Raw genomic sequence first — 17,427 nt, 5'->3', positions numbered from 1 at the left:
GTGGAATTTCCAAAATGAGTCGATCATTTACCTGCCGGCAGAAATCCAACACCTTTCCCTCTTCCCTGCCAATGTCAGTGAGTCAATGGCGCTCAAGGGACAGGTTGTTGCTGCTAGCCGCCGGGGCTAAAGCTGAGCTATGCAGGCGACAGCCTGATGAGTAAGCAGGTAATCAGATACAGGACAGAGATAAGTTAACGGCTTGCTTTCATCAGAATGCAGCTGTTTTGATTTGCTGTTTCCCTCTAACATTACATTGTTTGGAATTCTTTGGGGTCTTGCGCAAAAGATCTAAGATTGAACCTGTTTCCCCGTGGGGAAAGAAGGTGAATCATATCTTGCATATTTATTTTGTAAGACTGTATCATATATGTATATCACAAGCTAGTTGAGTGTGTTTGTGTGAGTATAGGTATAACTGTATTGTCTGTCAGTTCTCTCTAGGGAGATACAGGACATGTATGTAGGTGAGAGCCTGCAAGTTGCTGCTTTTCCCTGCTGAGATGTTCTACCTTGAGAGTCTCTCTCAGTTGTTCCCCATCACTCACCGGCCTGTCAGTGGTGTGGCTGCAGCCTGTGTCATTAACTCTGGCTGCAGGCACAATACCTTAGACCCTGCATGTGTGTAATAACTATACTGCCTATTCTGAAATATTCCAGTTGGCCTTGTATTATTTTTTTTCCTGTTTCAGAAAATTTGGAAACTTAACAGCAGCAGCAGTACCAAAACACAAGACATGAGAAACTGAAGACTGTGCCATACCTACAGAAGTGTTCAACTTGCCCTATAAAATTAGAGGAATGACCAGTTGCTTCCGTTTTGTCTGTCAGTGTGATCGTATCTCCCTCTATATCATGCAGTGTCATCATCAGAGTAAACATTGGCCCTGAACAATGCTGTTTTGAACTAGGCATGAATTATGGATTCAAGTTCAACCACCAATCAAAGACCAGAATGCTTCCACTGAGTGTGATGAAAACAGATATCTATTCCGTCGCAAACTTCACATCTTGAGACACTGAACTTATTAAAATATAAACAGATAAGTAATTAAATGTTATAAATAAAACAGTAAATTTATGAACTTAAAATTGAAATATTTCACTCTCTCTTTATATATTGAATTAATTATTTGGCAGTCGATATTTTTCACTATTTCATTATTTATTTGTCCTGACATTCCACTTGGCCTGAAAGACTGTATTTGTTCAGAAGGCAGTTTGTATCTAGGGATCTCAGTGCTGTTGCAGATATTCTGAACGTAATGCAGCTGCATACTAACGTGAAACTGCCGTCTTAGTCATTGCAGTGTTTGATGAACATGTTTTTTGTGTGGACGAGTAGATCTAATTTGCATTCATCCCCTTAACCAGCTGTAATAGTTACCGACTCTTGACAGTAAGCTTCTAATTATTTTGTGTATTGCAGTTATGTTTTGCCTAGAGTGTATCTCAATTCTCAAGCGCTCCCCATGAACTGTGTGACATATGGCATAGCCTACTACAAATATCTGCTGCTAAAAATAAAGTGCCAAGCATTTTGCACCAGAATAAGATCTCTATGGAATAATGACACTCCAGTTTACCAGAGCTGCCGACATAGACCTGGAATGCATTTGTTGGACTTGGAGGAAAAAATCTTAACCATCTATGCATGTAGACCTGTGTACATCTTGTAGGAATTTCTCATTGATGTCCACTTCTGTCTTTTCAGCTGTGAAGATCAGCAGACATCCTAGGCTGCATTTCCCTTGGCAATAAGGTAAGAAGCTCTGTAATAATATTACAGCACACAGTGATGAAATATATCCCAAGCCTTGTGTTTACACTGCAGCTGGACAAGCTGGTGACTGATCGTTTATTTAATTTAGTTTCACTCCAGTCATGGTACATAGGCAGTGCTCTGTGGCAAATACGTGATCAAAAGCATTTTATCAAATATGAATCCTTCACCATCCCATATTGAAATTTGAAAAGGACCATGCCATCAATACTGCATATTGTTGTATTCTAATAAGTGCCAACACTTTTGAAGGTTTCTGTCAATCTGACATGTTTAGAAAGACACCAGGAAGTGAAGACCTGGAAAACAAGCGCATGATGACATCAGGGCAGACAGAGGTTTAGTAAGAGGATTTGCTCAGCTTGGGAATTAAAGGAAAAATCCAGCCTAAAACACTCCAACACTGTTTAATAACAGGGCTTGGAAATTTAGATTGTGTTCATGGCGTTGTTTTGTTGTTTTACGGTGTAATTCCGTTTTCCTGTTAATGAACTTGCCAAGGTGACTCACACAGAGGGCAGCTGCAGCGACAGTGGAGTTTAATGGAAAGAAGAAGAGTGCTTTTTGTCCTGTATGCTGGATTTCTCCCTGTGTGTTTTTAACATTGCTGCAAATCAATGACTCTTCAAAGAAATCTGAAAATTTTAGGCTATATTGCAGAATTATTCTTTCTTAAACACCACAGTAACTGTGCTGAGAATATCTCTGTCACGTAACTGCATTCACCTTTGGCTAGGAAGTTGCAGAATAACAAAGGTATAATATCAGACAGCATAATGGCACCCTAAATCAATTGAGGAATCGCCAGTCTTTGTTTTTAAACAGTGTTACTGTATTTTGGGCTAGATTTCTCCTTAAAACAAATATGTGTGTTGTGTTAACTTGAAACCAATCCTAAAATGGAACAGGTTCCGATCCTTGCAGCAACGCAGGGACAGTTTTGCCCACTACTGTGACCCAAAGTGCAAAAGTCATATTTCATATTGTTTTCTTGACGTGCAAACAATTATATCATCCACATTTTTTCTTTTATACGCCAATCCCTGTTCTTGCTGAACCCCTCATTGCCCACCTGCATGGCCCTCACTCAATTGTCCATCAACTGCATAATTGCTTGTTTGTTTTATACTTGTGAACTTGTGAAGACGGACACTAATGTCTGTGGAAGTTGAAGCTTGGACGTTATCAGTGCTCACACAGTTGCAGGTGGGGGCCCTGCTTTGGTGTGACATGTTTTACATTTTCAGTGCTTATGTGTGGAAGAGTATGTAAGAGTTAAGGCTTGAGAGAGCAGCAGGGAAGCAGCAGCGTTCATGGTAGTTCTTGTCCTGGGGGCTCTTTCACTCTTTCGCTTTCCTGAGCTGCTCAGAATTGCAGCAGCTACTTCAGCATCAGTTCATTGTGATCACATCTCTCTCTCTCTCTCTCGCTCTCTCGTTCTCTCGCTCTCTCTCTCACTCCTAGTTTTGCTGTATTCTTTTTTGGGGAGATTGCTTAATGCTTTCTGTTCTCTCTTTTTCTCACTTGCTCAAATTCTCTCACTCTTTCTCACACATACACACCAGCGGGCTGCCAGCCATGCTGTGTTGGTGCTGAGTGCGGCAAAGTGTGTATCTGCAGAATAACTCACTCACTCCAATGTGTGATGCGGCCTGTCAGTCCTGGGAGCTGCTGTAATTGAACCATCCACTTCCTCTTCACATGTGTTTACCTTGCAAGGCTAACCCTGTGTGTGTGTGTGTGTGTGTGTCTGTGTGTCTGTGTGTGTGTGTGTCTGTGTGTCTGTGTGTGTCTGTGTCTGTATGTGGAACTAAAGAGACTCTGGATGTGTTTGTGTGTGTATGTAAGAGAGGCACACAAGTTTTAAAGCCACTTGCCAGGTGTAGTGTGATCACTGTGAAATCTCTTGATACGACTCACATGGTAAACTGTTTAACTTAGACTTAGAATTACAACTACAGAATTAATAGAAGTCAGTGCAGTGGCTTCTCAAAAGCAAACATGTGTGCCTGCGTACACACCCGCATCTTACCATGACAATGCACAGTACATATTTTCACACTGACTCAGCACTCTGCTTCCACAGGGCAATTAACTGGCAGCATCTGGTGCCCAGCCACTCAGTGTAACTGTGCTCCATTCCACAAATAAGGTTACGGTTGTCTGGGTGTTGGAGCTTTTCACTGATTAATGCATTCTAATGTTTTCCTGAGAGATCTCGATGGCAGCCATGTCACATGCCATGCTTCAGTAAACTGCTACAGCTGAGTTAAATGAGATGTGTATTGTGCCTTAGGATAAAATGCAGAGGGACAGTGTGTTACATAGTGATCAGTGGTTCTCATGTGCAGATGATCCTCTGATTTGTCCGTCTTTGTGTCAACTAGAAGTGCTTTCCCCCTTGGTTTGGAAGGTGTATAACAGTGTTTCTGGTGGTCCGCAAGGGACAATTTAGTGCAGAAAATATGAGTAGTGCTGTCCATAACTTTCTGTATCCAAGTATACATTTTCATTCAACTTAAAGGGCAATATTTTAAAAATCAAGTGTATTTAGGATTTGTTCAAGTCCACTTTTGCTATTTTAATGGCAGAAAAAAGGGTTATTGTGCCAGGCGCATGGTTCAAAAGGATTGTACTTAGTCTCTCAATTAATCATGGGTGTGTTTTTGGCATAACATGCATTAAAGTGTGCCAACTATGAGCGTAACAAGAAAGTGCCTATGTAGGTGAGCATTACTCTCTTGATAATGCGCCCTTAAAATAACAGCGAAAAGTGCATTAGTGACTTCAGACCTGTTTTTTGATGTCAATCACACAGTCACTTTCAACTGCCTCATGATAGCGATATGCCAACAATGAGCCCGACCAGACCTCATTTTAAGACCAATACACTCATGGGCGCAAAGATGGGCACAAGTGCATTTGCTGGCCAGAAAAATGACAACTGCATTGGTTGGAAAGACACAGGACAGAGCCCAAAGTGTGGGTGACTAAAGTAAGAAACACACCCTCAGCCTAAGTCTGACAGTGTTGGTGTCATGCTTTGCCCAGTGACACCAATGTAATTTTCATATTTCAGTATATTGTTACAGTAAAGTTTCCCTATGGCCTTGTAGTTAAACCTGTGGGGGGATACAGTATTTGCTGTCCTCTATAGTAAAACAAGAAATAATTGGAAAGGTTTCTGCTGAACTACAACAGCACAAATGTGAACTGCAGTCTGCCCATGCTTTTCATCTCCATAACACCAAAGGCCACTTAGATCTTGGCAGTTGTTCAAGATCAACTGGAAGGGGGGATGGAGCAGTTATTTTATTTCCCCTAAAAACTCAGTGTGATGTGGTACTGTACATATTGTGTATTGACATGGGCCCCACCCTCACCCACTGTATATATTTGTCTTAGTTATGCTCAACCAGCATCATCCTGGCTGCAGTCCACTATCCCATGTTGCATTTGCTCACAGGGGGGCACTTGAGGCTGCTCAGAGTTGATCAATCAAGCATAGATTGAGGTTCTAGATAAGCTAGAGAAAACACTGTCTTTCGTAGAAAAGTAAATCTTCATATATTGTCAGCACCACTGCGTGCCGTGTTGTTATGAATGTATGTCTTATAACACTGGGCCAGTAAAAATTGTTTGTTTAAAAAAATATTTTGCTTGCCTTTGCCCAGTACTCTTTTTTCGAGTAGTTTATATTTTCAATGACCCTGGATCATTGTAAGTGAAAGGAAATTAGATAAGAATACTTCATCGTTCATAACACCTAAAACAGTTTAATAAAGAAAAAAAAGAAAGGAAAAAGAAAACAACAAATTGGTGTGGAGTGACTGGCCATGGATGAGTGCCACACAAGTCAGTCATCTTTCCTGTTTGGTTTTGCCTGTGTTCTTAGATGAATAATCAAAGATGTGCCGTGGAGGGCTGCCAAGTCTGGCTGTGTAAGACCCTCAACAGTCCTTGCTTAGAGGATTATGCATCCAGGATAAATATATATATTTTTTTTTAATTGTGTTTTTTTTTTCCCTTTAGCTTTCGAGGCTTCAGGAAGCAGTGACACTTAAGGAAATTACATACAATTTTGATTCCAATTATAGTTAGATGTAATGAAGTACTTAACTTTGCTTTAGACTAGGGTCTCTATTGATTGAACAGCCACCAAACCTAATTTTGCAATGTACTCGTTCCATGCCAATCTGTTTCTGTTTTAATATCACAATAATACATTCAGGTTCATTTCTCTAGCCATGAGGAAAGAAATGTATTATTGGAACTAGCACAAGCACCTCTATTTAACCATAATTATGACAGTTTTACCATATAAATGCGTTAATTGTGCTATATCTTAACTTTATATGATGAAACCTCACAGTGTTGTTCCTACTAAATTAAATAGATATGTTTCTGGGTGCTGTTGTTTTACTGTAAGCTGTGTTCCTTCCCACCTAGTGTACAAGCATTTTAAGCACAACTAAACAGCTTGTCCAGGTTTTTTTTTTTCTCCCTCCAGTGAGAGAAACATGCCAGGCTGAATTGAGGATAGCTAAAGAGGTCCATTTCAGGCTTGACCAATCTGAGAAAGGAGAGCAGTGAGATGTGGAGAGGTTCAAGAGCCTGTGTGTATTCTCCTGGACTTTTGCCAGCAGCCTCCTCTCAGGATTGACTGTAATGCTCAGTAGACTGGGACAGAACCCAGAACCAAACTGAAATGGGCTGCAAGAGGATTAAAATGGGTGGAACAGATCATTTCGATTTATGGGCGATTTAAAGTATTGTGTAGCCTGAACCATTATAGATAATTTATACCTTGCATCTCCTTCAGTTACAAGCTGCACCTCCAAAGGAACCAAATGAGGCTCCTGGGTCATTTATTATTTTAAAATAGGTAAATGTGCCCTTGGAAAAATTTTCTCTTTACAAGTGGTGTAACAAATTGTGATATGTAAGTTTTCTTAGGTGCACTCACTCTTCTGAAATATGGCTTGAAACCTGATGGAGACAGAACGTATATCTGCATTTTCATTTTAATGTCGGGTATGAACAAGGTCATCTGTTGCACTAGTGCTTCGAACATTTGTAATCAGAGTTGATGCAACCTTCAGTCACTGGGGTGACACTAATGACATGTTCAAGGCAGCTGTCAAGTTTGACTCAGAGTAGATGTTGTGGAAATATTTAGTCAATAAGGTGGTGTCATTTACTAGCTCAGTGTTTCCCCCAATTATAAAAGTACATGTGTTGGATATGTGTGGTGTTGTGGGTCTATTACTTAAAAGTTTCAGCTGACAGTTTGTTTTGGGAACATACAGGATTTGGTTAGCCTGCTAAGTGTTTCCCAGACGAGCTATACTGTGCCATGAATAAGGGAGTGATGTCACACTCTTGGCTCAGCAGTGCAGACCATATCTGACAAGTTTGTAGTTCTTTAGAGGGGAGCACAGAAAACCTTGTTGGCACTGTTATTTTTTTCTGCTTTTGCATCTAAGAAAGTGGTCTCACATGTTGAAGGTAAAATGTGCCATCTTAAAAATTTTATAAAGTTGAGTATAGGAGTCTTAAGCACAACAGTGTTGTTGTGCCAGCAGGAGTATTATTTGACAGCAGACCCTTAGATCTTACTCTCTCCTGCTGTGGCAAAGTAGGCTAGTCTGCACTAAAAATCAATAATGAAATGAGGCTGTTTGAGTTCTGATTTAAAACTTGCTCACACACTCATCAGTGGATCTTTTTTTTTTTTTTTTTATCTTCCACTCCTTGTCTTTTTGGTTCCCTCACTCTGTTGTGTGTCACCACCTTGGGAAACTGTTGAAAAACGTTGAAAAAAGGAGGAAAAGTTTCCATAAATTTACAGTCTACCATTTTTAGTACAGCAGCAAAACAGCCAGGCAGTGAGCAGGTTTGACAAGGACTCGTTGTTTGGCTTTCATGTTTGATTGATATTGATTGGCTCATGGTTGCAGAGAGTTTACATTGACAAGGTTGAAAACAGGCAAAGATCAGGTAAACAGGCAAAATCTCCAAAAGTTACTGGTCAGTATGACAGTTAACCCATCAAAGGCAAACACACTTGTCATAATATCTAGCAGCCTAAGTGCAATTCTAAAACAAGAGTTCAGAAGACAGATAAAGATCCCAGAAGTTCACTTGCTGACTGAGCAGAGCCAGTTTAAACAGATGGGAAAGTGAATACCTGTTAATTGACAACACATGCACAATCAATCACCCAGCTACACGAGGCTGTTCTCTTCAAGACAGCTTGGGAAGAAGGATTTCAGCCAAGACGCAAATATCAACTTAGGACACTGGGATTTGACAGTTACACTTTAACCAGCACTTTTTTAATAATTTTGAATCCTTTGTAGATTTTTTTTTTTTTTTTTTTTTTTTTAAATATCCAGTCACAGTTTGAGTCGAATTAGACTCAAGTGTGCAGCTGGGGGACTGGGATTAAGGATGGAATTTAAATGGAATTATTGTTGAGTTCTGCTTTACCAGGTCCTTGTTTGAAATTACACTGACTAACTGACAGACTTGATTGATTGATTGATTGATTGATTGGAATATGAACTTCCTCAAAGCAGTGGAAATGGGCATGTGGTCTGATCTGAATAATTATTCCGCGTGTTCAACCTACCCCCTCTGGCTTGTTTTTATTAGGATTCACTGCATCTTACTAAGCCTTGGGACTGGCCAGCTCTTGACCATAAAATCTTACACCCACTCTTTCATGCTATTACTGCTATCCTCCCACTGACAGCCATTTTCCTGGTGAGAAATACTCATGCCTTCTGGTAGGGTGAGTGAGGCCATCACCGCAGCAGCTGGCTGGCACTGTATCAGTGAATCACCTGTTTTCCAAGCAGAGCAGCGCTGCCACTGGAAGTGTTGTGTAATCCGTAATGATTCACTGCCAATTGGAACAGGTCTTGGTGCCCAGAAACACATTGACCTTTTTACCTGTGTATGGCATTCAAATCATATAATTTATCATGGGCTTTCCCTTTAGATCACCCCTCCCCCCTCCAAATTCCTTACGTTTTTATGAATGTAGTGGCAAAGGCAGTTTTATGTATATAGCAAATTTCATTGCAGTTAAGATCAATGCACTTCACATTAAAAGGCAAAATATAAGAATATATGCATATATGCATGAGAGTATAGGCAATATAAGCAATATAAATATAAGAATATAAGCAGGAGTAAAATACAAAAACTGACTCAACCTGCTGTATTACAGAGCAACACATGTACTGTAGCCAATTGTACAACACACACACACACACACACACACACACACACACATGCACGCACTAAGAAGCCATAAGTCTAGCAGTATATTATAATTTCGATTAATATGGGCTTTTAAAGGCTACCTGCTATTTTTGAATTGAAGGCTTGGGTTACAGATCTCTTGGGCCTCTATTTAATAAATTTGACAATTTCCATGCCAGAAATTCCTAAAGCTACAAATATGTGTTATTGTTGGCAATGTGGAAAAAACTGAAATAGTATTTGGAACATCATGAGACAATAAAGCTCTCCAAAAAGATAAGAGCAACATATTCACACATATTATGTGGAATTTGATCACAATCTGGCATTAGAATCCTTTTAGTGAATGGCTTGGTACAGACAACTAGTATAATCAATTATATAATTCATATGTAATACTACAGATCTCCCACCACAGACTACTGATCCAACACAGATCGTATTTCAGAAATAGGATACTTCCTGGACATGAGAGGTTCATATGATCATTTGTTCCCAGTGTGATTAAATTGTGGAGTGATCATAATGGATTTGTGTTTTACCTGTCAGCTTAGCGGTGTTTAGTGTTTCGTGTTGTAGTGTTTAGTTTGTGTTTAGTGTGCAGTCTTGCTTGTGATACTTATGTGATAATGAAATTAAATTCATTATTAATTAGTCTAATAAATTACTACCACAACTGCTAATTATGCAAACTGCATCAAATCATTTGACTGAGGTGGATAACTGACTGGCTGATACCCAATTTTTAATAAGTGGCCAAAATCACCAAACTGACATATCAGTTTAACCGTAGTACTTTCCTATTTCCTGATTAAGGTTTAATATTTTTAAAGCCTTTTTAATCTACTATTATGTTGTTATCATTATGCCTGCAGCAACAGCGATCCATTCATGTAGTGCTGACCTTGGTAACTGACAACTGTCCTCACTGCTAAAGATTGCAGTAAGACAATCTTATCACTCATCCAAATTAAAAAAAGTTTATTGCAGTTACTTTTCACCCATACAGACTTAAATACAAGCATCCAAATAAGGAAATCTTGTAAAACCTCATAATGTACTAGATTTCTGATATTGAGAAAACGACCAGGGCTGAATGTTCATTGGACAGAGAAGAGTAAACACTACAAACGAGTCCCACAGGAAACACAATCTCCTCAACAAGCGTTGAAGGCTGACCGTAGCAGAGAGATTGTGTACCTCGGTACATGACAGTTATTATTGATTTTCCGTCTTCCGTATGATTTGGCCATGCAACGCGAGTTCTTTGGTCATCTGTAAACATGTCACAAACGCTCCTAATATGCCAGCAGCCTTAACTGGAGAGTGGAGACAGGTTAGAAGGTTATTTTACTGAAGTTATAGGATTTGTAGCCTGAGGTGGAATGTTTTAAGATGCACAGTCTTACACTTTGCTGAAATAATCTTACCCTGAATTATCTAATATACATGGTACAGAGGCTCTGGGATGTGTATCGAGGGTATTTTATAATGAGGGTCTATCCATGGCTCCCTGTCAGATGCATATACAGTATCTCTCGGTTAATTTTCCCTTTCATTTCTTTATTTTTAACCTTTCTTAACTCATTTTCTAGTACCTGCATTTCAGAGCAAAGGCTCAATTTGTTATGTGAGGGCATTCCTTCCTTTTAGAGTCAAATCATAGCTGTGTTATGTCAGAGGGGACATGATGTGTGCCTAATTGGGATGATGCACCCCCCTCCCTCCACACACACACACACACACACACACACACACACACACACAGACACACACACAGACAAATGCTTGCTACATGATTCACTCCAGCCACTCTCTTCACGCTTTAAAATGCTGGAGAAACTTCGGCACAAATGTGTAGCAAGCCAAGCTCACAAGTGAGTTATAACCTAACCAAAAACGTGTTTCTGTCTCAGTGAGTCTCATGCATTTGTGTGTGTATGTGTGAGTAAGACACATGGCTTTTACTCAGCAGTTCTCAATTTTCCATGCTGTGTGTCCCAGAAGCTTGGGGCATGGAGAAGAGGTGGTGCTGTCATGTCAATTCTGTATCAACATGTAGTCACTACATGACAGAAAACAGATTTATGCATTTATGAGTGTGGTGCTGTTAGTGCCCATATCATTCAATATGTCTGTCTGTAAGCAGTTAGTTCCCACAGTGGCATATCTCAAAATCCATTTGGTGCATTGCCATGAAATTTGGTGACAGCATTCATGCTGCCAAGACCATGAAACCTGGCAATTTTGGTTACCCCATGACTGTCGCTGTAGCTTTACCAACAAGTCCAGCTGGGCTTCTATGTTCAAAATAATGTACTTGTTAAAATATGAGCTGAATCCCTTAATATGTTGGGGGCCTATTGCTAGTATGTATCCTGAAATAAGCCTGACTTCTACAATGAGACAGAACGGAGGGAAACATTTGAGAGCTCCTGTTTGTTTTTCTCCAGGTTCATACACTTCATCCATAATTCATAGATCCATGTATGGATCTTGTGGCTAAAACATATTGAGATTAAACTGATTAGACTTAATTGATTGTAGTAGGCTATTACCATTTTTCTGTCGCAGCTTTGATTCACCGATGAAATTATTTCAACAAGTTAACCTTAGAGATTTAGCAATAAAACAGGATGAAACAACATTCCTGTAGAATATGGTTATCAGTTATGCCGATTGAATATGTTATCTGTTTGCTCTGAGCTTGCTGTTGTGGGAGGAGACTGTGCATGCGGGTGAATGACTTCTTGGAGTTGATTGCAGGTTTGCACTAGGAAAGTGTGTGTCACCCAGTAGATGCCTCGTGTGTATTTTTGGTGCTTGTAGCAGAGCTGCTTCCCATTGTGATGCGGTTGTGATGCTTTTATGTTCATCATTTATCATGACCAGAAGCAGTGGGGCACACAGTTGACTTCATGGAAGAAAAATGTGTTAACTGTTAGTCATAGTTGCTGACAGAATTTCCCATCTATATCATATAAACCTTTGCAAGAATTATTTCCTTCAGAGTAATGTCTCAGTACCTCACCCTACTGCTTTTGTTTGTAGGCAGTGATGTCAGTGTTTTTATTTAGGGTTGGACCAACATATTAGTTTGCTGAATTATTTTGCAGGTTAGTGTTTAACTAATAATCAGCCAGTCAGTGTCGTTTTTATATCCAATGAGATGGAGGTTCCTCCCTCAACAGCAATTCTGACCAGAGAAATCATTCCAGTGTGATGTGGGGGTTATTTTACTCACTGGCTTCAGGAGTGTCACACTGTAAAACCTGTAATTAAACCAACCTCACATTGCCTTAAGAAGCCACTAACCCACCTAAAAAAGTTTGTTAGTCTTGGTTTCATTGGAGAGTTTTAGTGTCCTGGAAACAAAATGCTCTTTTTGGAAGCTTTTAACATGCTGGCAAGAACAAAATTCTGGGGGAATCACTAAATAGGGGATTTTATTTTATAATTTTTTTTTTTTTTTTTAATTTTATTGTATTAAAATGCTCATTTATAATCATATTGGATTCTAGCACAACATACCTGCAGCTTATATTTATCATATTGATAGAAGATTCAAAACAGATTAGATACAGATATTAGTCAGACCACAACCTGCCCCGGTAGTCATGGCAACTTGAATGAGTTGGCACAGCCTTAAATGGTAATAAAGTGGTTGGAGTGAATTTAAATGCCCAAACCATGATCCAAATGAAAACAAAAGGATTGCCCCAAAGTGTGGGAGTGAGATAAAACCTGTAGTACAAGGATTGACTGGACGTGGCTGTTCTAAAATGCATTGTCTCATTAAACAGTAAGGCACCCCCTCCCCCAGTCACCCATCCAAGTCTATATATCCATGTCAGTATAAACAAAATGGATATATACCACGAAGGAAAGACAAAAAAAAAAAAGAAAAAAATAGGTTAGGGCATTAATTTTCAATCTGATCACCTTGACTTTTCCATTCCAAACCTTCTTTACTTTAGCTTGACAAATGTGCATTTTTCAGTTCATCTTATTAGTTTTGAAAAGGTTTCCTAACAACAGGGGTTTTAGAACTGTCTTAACCCTTTGATGAGCAGGCAAATCTTCAAATTATATTAAACAATGAAATTAATTCTGTTAAAAAATTGTCTGGCTTTGTCAATAAACATTTAGTGTGCTACGTTAGATCGGGCGGATTGCTTGAGATGGCTGCCTCCTGTGTCTTCTCCTCTCCATGAAACTGGACTCTTCTGTTGGTACTGCTGCCGACAGAGGTCCTGTTCACACCTGGCACAAACATGCATCTTGGGTGATCCGATCACAAGTGACAGCTTTAAGTACATCAGTTCACACCTGGCATCACAAGGCATCTCCACCTGCGCCTCAAATGACCTCTTGTGATTGGATCTCACTTCCCTTCTCTATATGCAAACATCATTTCCCATTGCCAACACTAAATGCATTGTTGATTTTAACCGGCGGAAAGCAGCAATGCACTTCCCGTGCCTAGTCTGCCAGAAATTGAAGAAGAAGTAGTTTGCAAAGACCTTGGTCTGTGGGCAAAATCACAACAATACAGACTTGATCTGTTCCTTGGCATGTTCCAGGCAACCAAATCACTCAAGATGTTTGACACACTCGTAGTATATCTCTGAGTTTTATGACGCCATTGGCGCACAAATGACTACATGCCTCCACTTACGCAGAGGATGTCAGTTGAGTAGGTGGTCCTTCAATCCAGAACACATTTGGGTACACACTACTAAAAGAATGTGGCCATGTGCGGCCCAGACCACCTCCAGATTTGATCTGAGCAATTGGATCTCAATGCTTCCTCAATGTATCTTACGTGCATTCACACCGGTATTTACAGCTGTCCACTTGTGATCGAATCACCAAGACACATTTTAAAGCCAGGTATGAACAGGGCCAGAGACACATCACCTGGCTCCCTCCGGCATTTGCCAGACACACACACACTACACTGAGGCTCACATGCAGTAACACACAACAGACACCATTTCAGTGTCACCCACAGGGTCTGCAGTCTGTCACCTTGCTCCACCACCAACCAGGTGACTAATTTGTCAACGCTGACTTTCTTTCTCACTTAGCTTCCCTTCTTAGGTGAAAGCTGAGTTGGTGTGTGTGTGTGTGTGTGTGTGCAAGTGTCTGCATGTTTTAGTTCACACACACCTGCATTGTCTGTTGAACCACACACATGATCCATTCTCATCCAGATATTTGGAGACACATTATAGCAAAAGAAGCTTTTGCTCTATATCAATACATAGATGCTGAGGGATGAGACTTTCAAATTGAGGATGCTAAATTTGGATGTAAGTCATGTCCGTTGGGTGTGACGATACTAAAACAAGTCATCTCAGTCCACTGGTATTTTTATAATTATTTATAACTCAGGGATGGGCGTTCGGGTTGTGAGCACATAGCATAGAAATAAATACATCAAATCTGGTGTATTGAACACTATCTTGTGGCATATTAACTACCAGCATGTTTGGTCTAATACCTGACTGAACAGAGGAAATGAACACTTGCAGACAATGCTTGACCCATTATAATTATTGACAGCTACAAACGTTTCCACTGTTCATGTGGACTCTCTTCCTAATGTAAACTCTTTGACGGGCCTGAGTGACCTTGCTGAGGCGTTCAGTCTGATTTAGCCTACACAGATGAGCCATTTAAAGAAAAATAGAAATGTTAACCCACCTCTTTAGCCTGTGAAAACCCTGAGCCACATTAACGACTAGCTGTGAGGTCACTGCCTTAATCAAGGGCACTTTGATGGCAGCCGACAAGGTGGTTGTCAAGGCACAGTTGAGCGATATTTACTCAGTTCCTCCACCCAGCATTTTTCCACATGTGTGACCTACTGGCCACAGCTCCCCCAGTCAGCCTGCTTGACGATGACCTGATTTTTGGCTGGCCTGGCCCACTTGTGTATGACTCAGGCTGTACAGTTTACATTGGTTTATTTCAGCCAGACAAGTTGTCAGAGCAAGAATTGAATGTCTTGTTTAGGCTGCACTTGCGTCAAGGCAGTAATGGATGTGACGAACAGCAGTGATAAAGGCAAATTTAAACACAACTAACATTGTTAAGATAAATCGTTGAGTCATTCTGCATATGTGACCAGCAGGTAAACTGTAGGACAAGCGGAGTGCTAATTCATCATGAAACAAAGACAATAGTCAAGACTTTTGACCTTATATGTGGGAGACTTGAAGAAGGTAATTAAATAGTATATATTTAACATTACCAAAGGCCAGTGGTGAATGTCAAAAAAAACATTAAGTGTAGGGGAGAAAAAATAATCATAACTGCTATGTCCTTGAATGTTTTTGACCATCTAGCAATACTAGTTTATAGAGAATGTGGCTTAGGGAATAGAACAGACTATAATTTTGATATCTGACACATTTCAATTCTTAAATTCGAAATGGCAGTCAATTAAAAGCCGCTTTCCCTTTTTACTGTTAATCTATTCCAAATTTCCCTGTTTTGTCCTGGAATAAATACAAAAAAGTCAAACATCTCTCATTTGTGTCATTCTTTTAGTTTTCTTTACTGTGAAATCCTTAGTTTTCCTTTCTATAGTAGATGCATTAGGCAACAAATTATTTGAAATACTGAAACACTTTTGGATGTTTTTATTGTCTTAATTCCTCTTTAATTTGGCTCACAAAATCTGTTGAAACCAGTTGTCTAATTTCATAAGTGCATAGGCATCCATCTTTAGATTAAGTCGTTGTTGTTGTTTTTTTTTTTTTTTTTTTCATAAATTAATTCCCAAAGCTGCCCTCTTGAACAGTGAATCCTTCTTTCATTTCAACAGCAGTGCGTTGACACACGATCACATCATAATTGTCAAATCTTATTTGCTTTGAGAATGTAGCCTAACATGCAGATTCCCCTTCTAATAACTCAAGTGGGTCCACAGTGTGGTAAAGATGAAGCCTGACAAACTGGTGCATTGCACAGTCTATTTATTATTCAGAAGCAGTGCATGTAAAATAGATGGATCATAATACGCGACATGATCCGGGAGCAAATTAGTCCTCCCCTGTGCACTTGTTAGTCAGGAAAAATGTTTTGGGAGCTGCTGTCGCAGTAAGCTGTAGAGGAAAAGTTTCTCTTGCATCTGGGTCTTAGAGAGATTTTCCTACCAGACTTGACTAACTTGAGCTTTGTTTTATTTATTTTTTTCTATCATCTATCATGTGTTAGAATAAAAGCCATTGTCACCAGATAAGGTTGTGCTCATATATGCCCCTTTCAACTGCAGGGCAAAGTGGCAGTCGCTCAGGTCAGGCCATATGCTTCTAACAGTTTATTTTAAAACACTATTTACCTGAAAGTACCCGCTAAACATTTCTGCAGGCAACAAGTTGCTAAAGGAGACACAGCAATGCTATTCTGGGGCCAATCATGGGGCACAGATGATTACTAAGCCCTTGCTAGCCCAGTTTGGCCTTGTAGTTGAAACTGGGTTATTGATATACTGAGGCCCGGTATTGAATCTGTTCTGTGCCCCAGAACCCCTCAAGGACAGGGCAATGCGAGCTGTGCGCTGTTCTATTATTGGATTAGAAGACATGTTACTGTAATCTGGCCGGGGCATTCCCAGCAGTGCTGCTGTGGCTCATTGATCTATTGAACAGTGGCTCCATGTTCCAATGCTCCGCCGTCTTTTTCCCTTTTGTTCTCTTAAGCCTTTCACTCGCTTTTATATAACCTGTATGTCTCTCATACTTCAGTGTATGCTGACCTCCCTCCTGTGATGTGTTGTGTGTGTATCCACTCCATGTATCTATGTCAAAGTTTCTGTCTGTGAAGACGCACAGTACATACATACGGCAGAAGCTCATATTACACCTTGGATTATATACCACGCTTTGTTGACCTTAGAATGCATTTCCCAAGTCCAGTAGAAAAGAACGTCATCCTTATCCTATATCAAAGGAGCAGTCTTAGTTTCCCATGTCATCCCATCAGACTGTAGCCTACATGGTAAGCCACAGTCGTGACTGCAGCAGTCAACTGATGGGGTATATTACATGTTATATTTGTTATATATATTAATTTAGTTGCTCATGAGAATTGAAGTTTCCTTTTTGATAAGTAGGGCTGTTTGTTGGCACAGTATGTATCATGATACATGGATCATGATACAATGTGTGCCACAACACATTGCACACAGAATAGACTGAAAATGTATAAACAGAGCTTAAAATACATAATTCTTGGGTAGATTAATAAAACATTCATGTATTGTATGATAAAATTTAGTAACGAGCTGATTTAAAACAGTTGAATTCAAAATTTCCATTCGAATTTATTAAAACAGGATTAGCACAATGCATTTTTCAGCA

The 17,427-nt window shown here is 39.8% G+C and overlaps 1 protein-coding gene across 1 annotated transcript in view; it reads left to right on the top strand.

Annotated features, from left to right (window-relative positions):
• The window catches only part of tln2a (talin 2a), a 126,937-nt gene that overhangs the window by 23,124 nt on the left and 86,386 nt on the right, over positions 1 to 17,427 (top strand). The window contains exon 2 of the mRNA XM_030048435.1: positions 1,715 to 1,762. The gene's annotated coding sequence lies outside the window, so the exon portion shown is untranslated. The remainder of the gene's footprint in view (positions 1 to 1,714; positions 1,763 to 17,427) is intronic.

Source organism: Myripristis murdjan, chromosome 3 (genome assembly GCF_902150065.1).
Source record: "Myripristis murdjan chromosome 3, fMyrMur1.1, whole genome shotgun sequence".
Taxonomy (NCBI): Eukaryota; Metazoa; Chordata; class Actinopteri; order Holocentriformes; family Holocentridae; genus Myripristis; species Myripristis murdjan.
This window is presented reverse-complemented; position numbering and strand designations above follow the sequence as displayed.